Consider the following 10,389-nt stretch of genomic DNA (forward strand, 5'->3'; position numbering starts at 1 on the left):
CTCTCAAACCATCTTTTGGCATGCTGGGATCATAGAAACTCTTCCACAGCATGAAAGTCTCTCATCGATTGTGTCAAATTAAAGCAAGCTAACCAGAACTGACAGTGATTCATCTAAAGCAAAGCATTGGGAAAAATCAACGCTGGGTCTTCATTTTCTTTCCTCTAAACAACATAGATGTCTCTACTGTTTTGATATATTAGACATGGAAAGTATACTTACTAATAATCAGTAAAGGGTGATTTATGCATTTCATAGGAGTATAGATACCTTCAATGTCACCCCTTCCCCTACATATACTAACCCCTCACCTCACATTTGGGGCCGGCGAGGTGGCGCTAGAGGTAAGGTGTCTGCCTTGCAAGCGCTAGCCAAGGAAAGGACCACGGTTCGATCCCCTGGCGTCCCATATGGTCCCCCCAAGCCAGGGGCAATTTCTGAGCGCGTAGCCAGGAGTAACCCCTGAGCATCTAACGGGTGTGGCCCGAAAAACCAAAAAAAAAAAAAAAGAAAATTATGCATCTACTCTGAATAAAGCTGTCCACAGTCTTCATCCATTACACTACATCTAAAGTGAGTAAGAGTTTTATCTCTGAAAAAGATCTGATATTTACTTCATATTATTTTCTTAATTTTCACAATTCACTTACAGTCATTTCTTGTGGTCACTCTAGACTGTGGCATGTAACTGTGCTAATTTTTGTTTGTTGTTCCTTGAACTAGCTGAACTATACTTCATCAACTCCCTCAATAGCTAGGGCCTTACTCTAGGGTTCACAAGAATATTAGCTCTCCAAAAGAAGCACACATGTTTTAAGGGCAGAAACTGGATTTAGAGTCAGTCCTAATGCTTTATTTAACCCATTTCGTCTACAATGATGCAATTTACAAAGGTCACATATTGAGCTTCTCAGTAGACATAAAGTTGAGGGAGGAAAAGGAGTTCTAACTAACTAAACAAGACGTTTCTTTTATGCTTAGAGTGTCATTTAGAGAAAAAAATCAAGGAACCAGGTGATTCTCAAATTGTGAAACAAGTTTTGTTTGGGGAGTTGTGCTGGATTCTTCAGGGAACCTTCTGCATGGAAAGAGCCACAGTAAGACAATATAAGTGCTTTTCCTGTCCAGTGAGTCTCAGTTCTACTAAGAAAAAGAGAGAAAAAACTCCCACAATTACTTTGTAATGGTAATTGCTTTTGACCTGCTTTTCTGGGAGGCCAGTGGTAGGTACAATGGAGTTCACTTAAGCAAAGTGTTTCTGTTTCTGTATGAGACGAAGAATAATTAAGGCAGGGAGGGTGAGGAGTGGAGGCAATCATGGAGAAGTCTCATCTTCAAGTATGGGAAATGTCAAGTTGGATTCATTCTGTGTAAAGGTCAGCTTGAACATGCCAACCTTTTTAAATTTCATTTGAAGGACTCTGTTTAAAATACCATGCTACAAACTTGCTAAAATTCCATTCTCTGTGGGAAAACCTTTTATGTAGCCACAGAGATACATCATTAAAAAGGAAAAAAATGACTTAAAAAATGTAAAGTCCCTGAATTTCTAGGGAACCCAAACAACTTTTCAATAACCAGGCACACCTCCCCAAAAGAACCAAGAAAACCAAAGAATTAAATCACGTTATTGAAATTACAAAGCACAATTTCCAATTTCAATATGCTGTTTGATGGCTTTGTGATATTGAGCACATTAAGATATTTTACTTTCCAAAAACATGGAATAAAAGTCGACTTACAACTTATACATGATGATTTTGAAAAAGGAAATAGAATCCAATGAATGAAGTGTTTGGATAAATCATTAATAGCTCTAAAAATACTTGTGTCTATTTTGACAACTTCTGGCATGCGTTTGTATGTAATTTGGTAGTTCTCCAAGCTGTAACCAAATATTGCCTGCCATTTTGAAATATAACAGACTTGTTCATGAACAAGATCTTAAGGGATGAGGACCAAATTGGTTACCAAGGAGAAGAGACTTTAAGTAAAGGTTATACAAAATTAAAAGCCTTCTTCCGACATTTAAGAATAGATTTTCAAATGGTGATCTAGTCATAAAACCAGCAAATATGTTGGTTAAACAACTACTATGTGTGTGAGTTCTCTAGGACTCAGAGAATTGATTAAAAACATGTTTGTACTTTAAATCTAAAACAAAGATTCAAATGTAGTTATTTACTATTAGAAATAACAGTCTTAATGGTGGCATAGCATAGGAACTTCGGTGATTAGAGTGGTGATAATGACACAAATACAGAGATATGAAGCTGACCTTGGAAATCCCAACTATTGTTAACCAATGATAAACCAAAGGAGAAATATTAATAAGCACTAAGCCCCAATGGTATATAAAAAATTCAGAGTTATGGAAACATCAGTTTTAAGTAATATCAGGGTAAGGTGATCTCCCTAATAATAATCTTACTTATAGGGCTGAAGAGATAGCATGGAGATAGGGTGTTTGCCTTGCATGCAGAAGCACGGTGGTTCGAATCCTGGCATCCCATATGGTCCCCTATGCCTGCCAGAAGTAACCACTGAGCATTGCCAGTATGACCTAAAAACTAAAATAAAAATAATAATATTATTAATGATTCTTATAGCCACAGAGAGTACCTTTGGGCAAGGCGCTACCAGGGTTCAGATTTGATCCCCAAAATTCCATCTTGTCCCCACCAGGAGTGAATTCTGAGTGGATGGTAAGAAATAAAAAAGCCCTGAACATCAGTGAGTGAGGTTTCTCCCTAAGGAAACATTATGGAGAAAGAGGTGGTGAACTGGACAGTAAAAAATACCTTATATGCAATACTGAGTCTACACAATAGAACAAACAACATTAATGATAAAAAAGGAAGAAAGGGAGGGGCCCGGAGTAATAGGATAGCGGTAAAGCCTTTGTCTTGCAAGCTGCCAGATCTGAACAGACCCCGGTTTGAACCCTGGCATCCCATATTTTACCCTAAGATGCCCCAGAAACCAACACCCCCAAATAAGGAAGAAAGGGGGATAAAGGAAGAGATATTTTTTTGTTTTAACTAGGGCTTCTTTATCATTTTAAGTACTTATCTGTCATTGAGTTATATCCATTATATCCATTCTAAATGATTCATGATGTCCAATTGAAGTAAGAGGGATTTTAAGCAAATTAGTTAAATATAAGAGACCTTATTAGAGATAATGTGTTTTATCCTAATCATCTTCAAATCAAAAAAGAATAGGTAAGGACAGTGACTGTTCCCATGTGAGTTGGAAAAGTCACAGATATGTGGTCAGTCAGCATTTACATGTTTCTTAATATATCTATCTATGTTTTAACTGTCTCTTCAAATTTGTTTACTTGATCTCATTTCCCATTCTGTTTTTATAACTTTGAAAATTTTATTTCAGCCACTTGTTTTAAAATACCATTAATTGTAGGGTCTCTGCATATGACTTTCCAACCCCCACCCCTCCCAACCCATTGGTGGATATTGGTTTTCTTCCATCGATGTCCTGGGGTTCCACCAAATAAACTTCAGCCTCCACCCTTACCATCTGCCTGCCATACTAACCTCAGTCCTGTAAACTGAATATATACTTAGTTTTGTTGCTTATTTGTTATTTTCTTATTCTGCTTATCTACTTATACTCGAGTATGAGCTGAGTTTTTGGCAGAATTTTTGTGCTGAAAAACCCGAACTTGGCTTATACTCGGGTCCTACAGGTTATTTGATTCAGTGTGCATGCACTGAATCAAATGCACGTAGTTTCCAGTCGTCTTCTGCCGTCTGCAGGAGGGAATGGTGCTTCAGCTTAGTCCACAAGTTGGCTGAGTGAAGAGGGAGGTGACTGAACTGAATTGGATGCCACTGAACTATTTAACCCACAATATTCTGCTCTTTTATGAGACCGACAGCAGTGATGATGATAACTGTGAACTCAGTGATGACAATGTCTATGCTGATACCCTCACACCAGATACTGCTGAGACTCTGTTTGGACATACAGATGAGGAGGAGGAGGTATCCTGTTTTGAAGGATTTTAACCTTTGTAATTTAGCTTGATTGCCTGTTTAGCTACAGTTTTCTGCACTTTATTTAAATTTTTTAAGTTGTTGTTACTACTTACTATTTACACTTTATCTTTAGCAATAAATATTAAAAAACATGTAACCTACTGATTACTCAATTATTGTAATTGTTTGGGGTATGTATTTTTATTTTTGAAATTTACCAGTGGCTGCTGCATTTCCACCTCGGCTTATACTTGGGTCATTAAGTTTTCCTAATTTTTAGGGTAAAATTAATGGGTCAACTTATATTCAGGTCAGCTTATACTTAAGTATATAAGTATATCCCATATATAAAAGAAATTCTGACATATTTGTCACTATTCTGACTGACTTTCACAAGCTTACTTGATGTCATAAAAGTCAATCCCATGTTGGTAGGGGTCACCAAGGCCATATCCAGAGTTCTATAATCAAATATATTCTTGCAGTGCTGTCATCAAACTCAGGGCCTTAAACACACAGAGCATGTGTTGTTTTTTTTCTCCCTACAATCCCCCTGGAACTTTTAACATACTTAATAATAAGATGTTTGCATGTATCAAAATGATAAATAATTATCTGATATTATGTATATGTTGATATTATGAAAAATATTTAAATGCCTATAAGTAGATACGGGTTAATACTAGTATCTTTTCCAAAAGGGAAAGGCTCAAAAATTCATAAGAAATAATCCATTAACAAACATAAATAACAGAATTTAGAGCTTTCGAAATGGATGAATATATTTGGAGACCGAACAGAAGAAAATGATTAGAGTGAAATTAGCTGAATTGGAACAATGCTTTCTAAAAAATGACCTATTGGGAGATGAGAAGATCATGGCCCTTCAAGAAGAGACAATCAGCTTTTGTATGCTGTGTCAGTGTTAAAGCCGCTTCCAGCAGAGAGGAGTACAGCCGAGCACTTCCTTTTGAGAGAAGCTAGTAAGATGACAGAAGGATGAACTTTAATGGGCTATCAGATATTTTTAAATAGCATTTTCCATTTTAAATGTGGATCCAAATCCAATGCTTATAGAATGAAGCCTAAAAGCTTCAGTTCAAACCAGCAAGGCCATCACTGGTATCTGCACGGAAAGCTCTCTGACAAGAATACACTTGATTTCCAACCCAGCAAGAGACTAGTTATTCCATTTACGGAAATGACATCCTGATGACCTAAAATTACCCTGGCAGTTTCTGCAAAATGGAACTTCAGCAATGTATCTATTCCAGGTTGCACAGAAAAGCTTTACTAAGACTTTTGGGGAACTCTCTCTATGATGATCACATGGCCCCTGGCTCCGTTACTAATGATGATATGAATATTAGCCAACAAAGGTGCCTACTGGCCACCTAAGTTGTTCGTTCATTCATGTAGGAAGGACATGAATACTTATCAGACTGCATACTAGAAGCCAGTGATTAAAAAAATATTTACTTTCCATCCACTTCATTTCTTTTACATTCAGTTCCTATCACTTCAGTCTCAGACCTCTGCTGAATTTCTATTTCCTTAAGATCCTCAGGTCTACTCAAATTTCTAAAATGCTATTGAATCTGAGAAAACCCTTACCTTTCACAACTTCCTATTGAATTTTTCACTTCTGCTCACCCACTAGTTTCCTTCATTACTTCTCATGTGCTTTCAGAAAGTGTCTTGATCTTTCTCCATACAACCTTTAAAAAAATTAAATTTTCTTGAGTGGTCTCTCCATCATGTAGGCCTTAAATGTTAGAGTGACATCATATTTTCTTGAGTGCTCTCCTTATATATTTTTCCCAATATATTTTAATTTCTCAGGTTACCAAACACAACATTCTAATCTTTCTCATCCATTGTTTATTCTATGCATTGGGCGCTAAAGATGATCAGAGGCTATTCAACATGGTAAAAAGAGCCATAATTCAGACATTCCTAAGTTTTTATTTGTATTTACAATGTTATATATTAATATGTATATTTTAGGAAACTTTATTAATGTGAGCAAGAAATAGTCAAGATTGCATATTCAATCTTGTGAGAATGTTTCTCTAGTCTTGGATAGGTGTGAATTAGTTGATAAAAAATAAAAAGATTTGCTATTTTAAAATTCAAATCATGGAAGACAACCTTCTAATTTTCTGAGATGCATGGAAAGGGAGTAGGCCTAAGCAGGCAGTTAGGCGGCCCAAAGATTACATGCGAATGACTTCAGGCTGGATATCAGAAACGTCATTGAAATCCCTGGCAAGGACTTTCAATTCAGGGTTCTCTGACTAAACTAGAAATACAAATTTAACAAAAGGGGCATGTTCTCAGCACACTACTGACTACAAACATGATATTTAGCCTTGTCTGTGACCTTTCATTTGTCCAGACCAGGGTTATAATTTAAGTGAAGAAGATAAAGGGAGCTGTAACTACTTGGATGTATTCAGTGAAAAGGTTTTATTCTTCAGGCTGAAGAGAGAGAACAGGAGGGAAAGCATTTGCTTTGCACACTATGGTCTGCAGTTGATTCAAACCCGTGTACTGTATATGGTTAGTCCTCTAAATACTGCCAGTACTCTGAGCATAAGGCCAGGAGTAAGCCCTGAGCAACACCAAGAAAACAAAGTAAAACACACACAAAAAGTTTAACTCGGGGCCGTAGAGATAGCATGGAGGTAAGGCATTTGTCTTTCATGCAGAAGGATGGTGGTTGGAATCCCGGTATCCCATATGGTCTCCTGTGCCTGCCAGGGCACATGTGACCCAATAACAAAAAAAAAACAAACAAAAAAAAAAAGTTTAATTTTTTTCATAAAGTTTTTGTCTATTTAGTGGCTGTTTGTCATCTGTATTGGTGACAAAGGCTCTACTCTGGTAGAAATCCCATTGCAGATTCTAGGGGGGTGCAAATGCTCCCTGATTGATGCAACTCCAGTAATTCCACCTCCTTACCAGTCATTCCTCCAGAGTAAGATTTGTACATTCCCATGCACAGTACATCACCCCCAATTAAAATGTGCCCCACACCCCTTTACTTCTTTCTTCAACCCATATTAAACAAGCCTTCCCTGAAATGTAGCCTTGTTGATAAATCTTTATACTATATCAACAAAGAGAGCTGCAGTGAAGTCTTGCTCCTATTGGCAAAATAGTTGACTATTCTCCTATCAAAATGGTTATCCACAAAAATAAACACAACTTGTGTTGCTGATGCGCTAATTGACAGGAGTTTGTTTATCAACAGATCTTCAGTAAGTCTCTGCTTTAAACAGCCCATGCCCCTTGCCAAGTAGAGTGAATATCCACGGTGCATCAGTCAATTAATTCTGCAATAATTTTGTGTGACAAGCAACCTCAAGCTCTTAATAGGTTACAATACCAACCACTTATTTTGTGAATAAGCTGCTGGGATTGGTGGATTTGGCTGCAAATCAGATTCAGGTTATTGTAAACATGTTCATCTTCTTGGACTACCTGAATTATATGAATCCTGAGACAGAACATAGAAGCACAGTTGGGGAGCAAAATAAAAAATAAACTTCTTATGGCCCGAGTGGAATTAGAATTTATCAATTAATATCCCTCATTGGCCACAGATCTACAATGACTAATGAATGCAACAAGCTAGGCTGAGGTGAATAAAATCCAAAGTAAATAATGATAAAAATAGAAAATAATGGAAGAATAAGTGACATAGGAGGGATGAATTCAGAATTTTAATATTTTTAGGATTATGACTAGTATCTCTTTTAATTGATTTCATAGATTTTGGATTTCACCCATCTGTGAAGCCAAGAGTTCAGGGCTTACTCTTGGTTCTCACTCAGGAATCACTTCTGGTGGTGCTCAGGGGACCATATGTGGTGCCTGGGATAGAGCTGAGATCATCCCTATGCAAGGAAAGTGTCTTACCCACTTTGCGATCACTCTTTCCCTGAGGGTTCTCTTTAAAATTTATTTTAAATATATATAAAATAAGTTAGTTTGGCTATCCAAATGTTTCACTTCCCCCACATTTTAGGATTTCAAACTAATAATTCTTGTAATATGGCTTCTGTTATAGGATCTTGAGTTTGTTAGTCTAGCCTTCAATTTGATATGCCAATGTGACATTTTGTACACATTTTTTCCTTTTTATAAATGCTGATTTACTTTTTCCTAATGAGTGTTCATATTCATATGCATGTGATGATGGGGTTTTCATCTGCCAAAAATAATAATAACTAAAATCTTAAAACAAAATCCTGTGTCTAGTCTATTACTCTTCACAATTCTTAGAAGTTGGAACCTGCTTGTCCTTTGCATACTCTGTACTCTTCAATGACTCTTTTGTGATGGAATGAAATATGGATTTAGCAATTCAGGTGTAAATGAACCATTATCTGTGAACAAGCAGAAGACTTTGTATGAGTTTTCAATGGTGAACAAGGAAAATTATTCCCAATCGTCAGAGGTCCTGATATTACAGTCTTTGACGAATTGCTTTCAGGCACTTTCCTTTTCTATTCCAATGAAAATTGAAAAAAATTAATTTGCTTCCTATTTCTACTAACTGATACACAAGATTTAATGATGTTTGAGCTTATGCCTCAAAAGATAAGTGTTGCTTAAATATAATCTGTAATTATTAATCAAGAGATTAATAAATCCAAGGACCACTATTTAGAAAGTAAATATATCATGCCTCTAGGGTCACAGAGAGAACAGAATGAAAATAATGGAGAGGTTATTTTCAACTTTTCTTATTTCACCTATAGCCCATGCCAAGATATTCAGAATAATAGAAAAAGAGAAGAAAATAACCACAAAGAATTAAGATTTATTGGGGCATAATACTTCAATTTATTAGCCTCATGAAGGACATTTACCTTGATTTAAAGTATTGTCTTATAGGGAAGAGTTTGAGGGAGTAATGCAAAAGAAGAATGAACCAATACCAAAGACCAAATGTGGAATTTGAAAGTGGGGTACGATCTAAAAATGACATTTTTTCAATAAACTCTATTTTTAGAACTAAAATAATATCATTTCAAAGACTAAATTCAATGCTGAGGAATCAATTTTTATAATAATAATAATAATAATAATAACAATAATAATAATAGCTAGTAATGTGTCATACTAAAATATCTTTTTCATTCAAAGAACAAGGATTGTCAGAATAGTTATCACTATATTTAAGGGCAGACTAAATATCCAAGCAGGACTTCTAAAGAAGAAAATCACTAATAAAGAAGTTGTAGGAAATATCTAAAAATTATTGTGAAAGAATATTCATTCACACATACAGATTTTTTTAAATATGTATTTCTTCTGTTGAAGAATATCTAGTTTTAGTATTTCTATGAATTTTCCTCAATGTATTTTCAGTTCTGCTGCCAATTTTCAAGTGACATAGAAATAGCACATTTTAGAGTGTATTTGGGTCATTTCTGGTCATGCTCGGGGTTTATTCCTGGATTGCTCCTGATGGATTTGGAGGACCACATGGGGTGCGGGGGTTTAAATTCAGATTAGCCACATCAAAGGCAAATGCCGTATGCACTGTACTCACTTTTGAGTCTGACAGTAAATTTTTAAGAATAAACAATGCGGGCCCGGAGAGATAGCACAGAGGCATTTGCCTTGCAAGCAGCCGATCCGGGACCAAAGGTGGTTGGTTCGAATCCCGGTGTCCCATATGGTCCCCCGTGCCTGCCAGGAGCTATTTCTGAGCAGACAGCCAGGCGTAACCCCTGAGCATCGCTGGGTGTGGCCCAAAAACCAAAAAAAAAAAAAAAAAGAATAAACAATGCAAGAAGGACCAATTAAAAAACTACTAACTTGCTTGAAAAATAAATAAATAGAAGCAATCACTACAAAATTTCTAGGGAAGTTTGCTATGGTAAAAATATTTTATCTGAGGTAATAGAACTATGTTTGAGAAAACCGAAAAAGATTATATTAGAATGTTCTTGAAATATGGGAAATTGTTTTTCTAGTAGATTGAGTGTATAAGTTAACAGACACTTGTACTTAAATATACATCATTTCCATAAATGTGCATTCAATAGCTACTGTGTCAATACTATTAATAAACCATTGAAAAAGATAGTTCTTTCATATAAAATAATAATTGTCCTTAAATGTGTAGATTCTGAGTGATTACATATTTCTTTTATTCTTTTCTAACAACTACTTTTAATATATTAGTCTTTGGAGCAATGTATGTTCTGATTGGCACCTTCCTTAGTAATATACATTTAATATTTCTCTATCATATTTTATGATTTAGTATTGAATGCCCTTTTGATACTAAATAAAGCTCCATTGATTATATGTATCTATATGTCCCCAGATTATAATTTATCCATTCACTCACTAAAGAATATTAGTA

The sequence above is a fragment of the Suncus etruscus genome, chromosome 12 (assembly GCF_024139225.1).
Source record: "Suncus etruscus isolate mSunEtr1 chromosome 12, mSunEtr1.pri.cur, whole genome shotgun sequence".
In the NCBI taxonomy this organism is placed as follows: Eukaryota; Metazoa; Chordata; class Mammalia; order Eulipotyphla; family Soricidae; genus Suncus; species Suncus etruscus.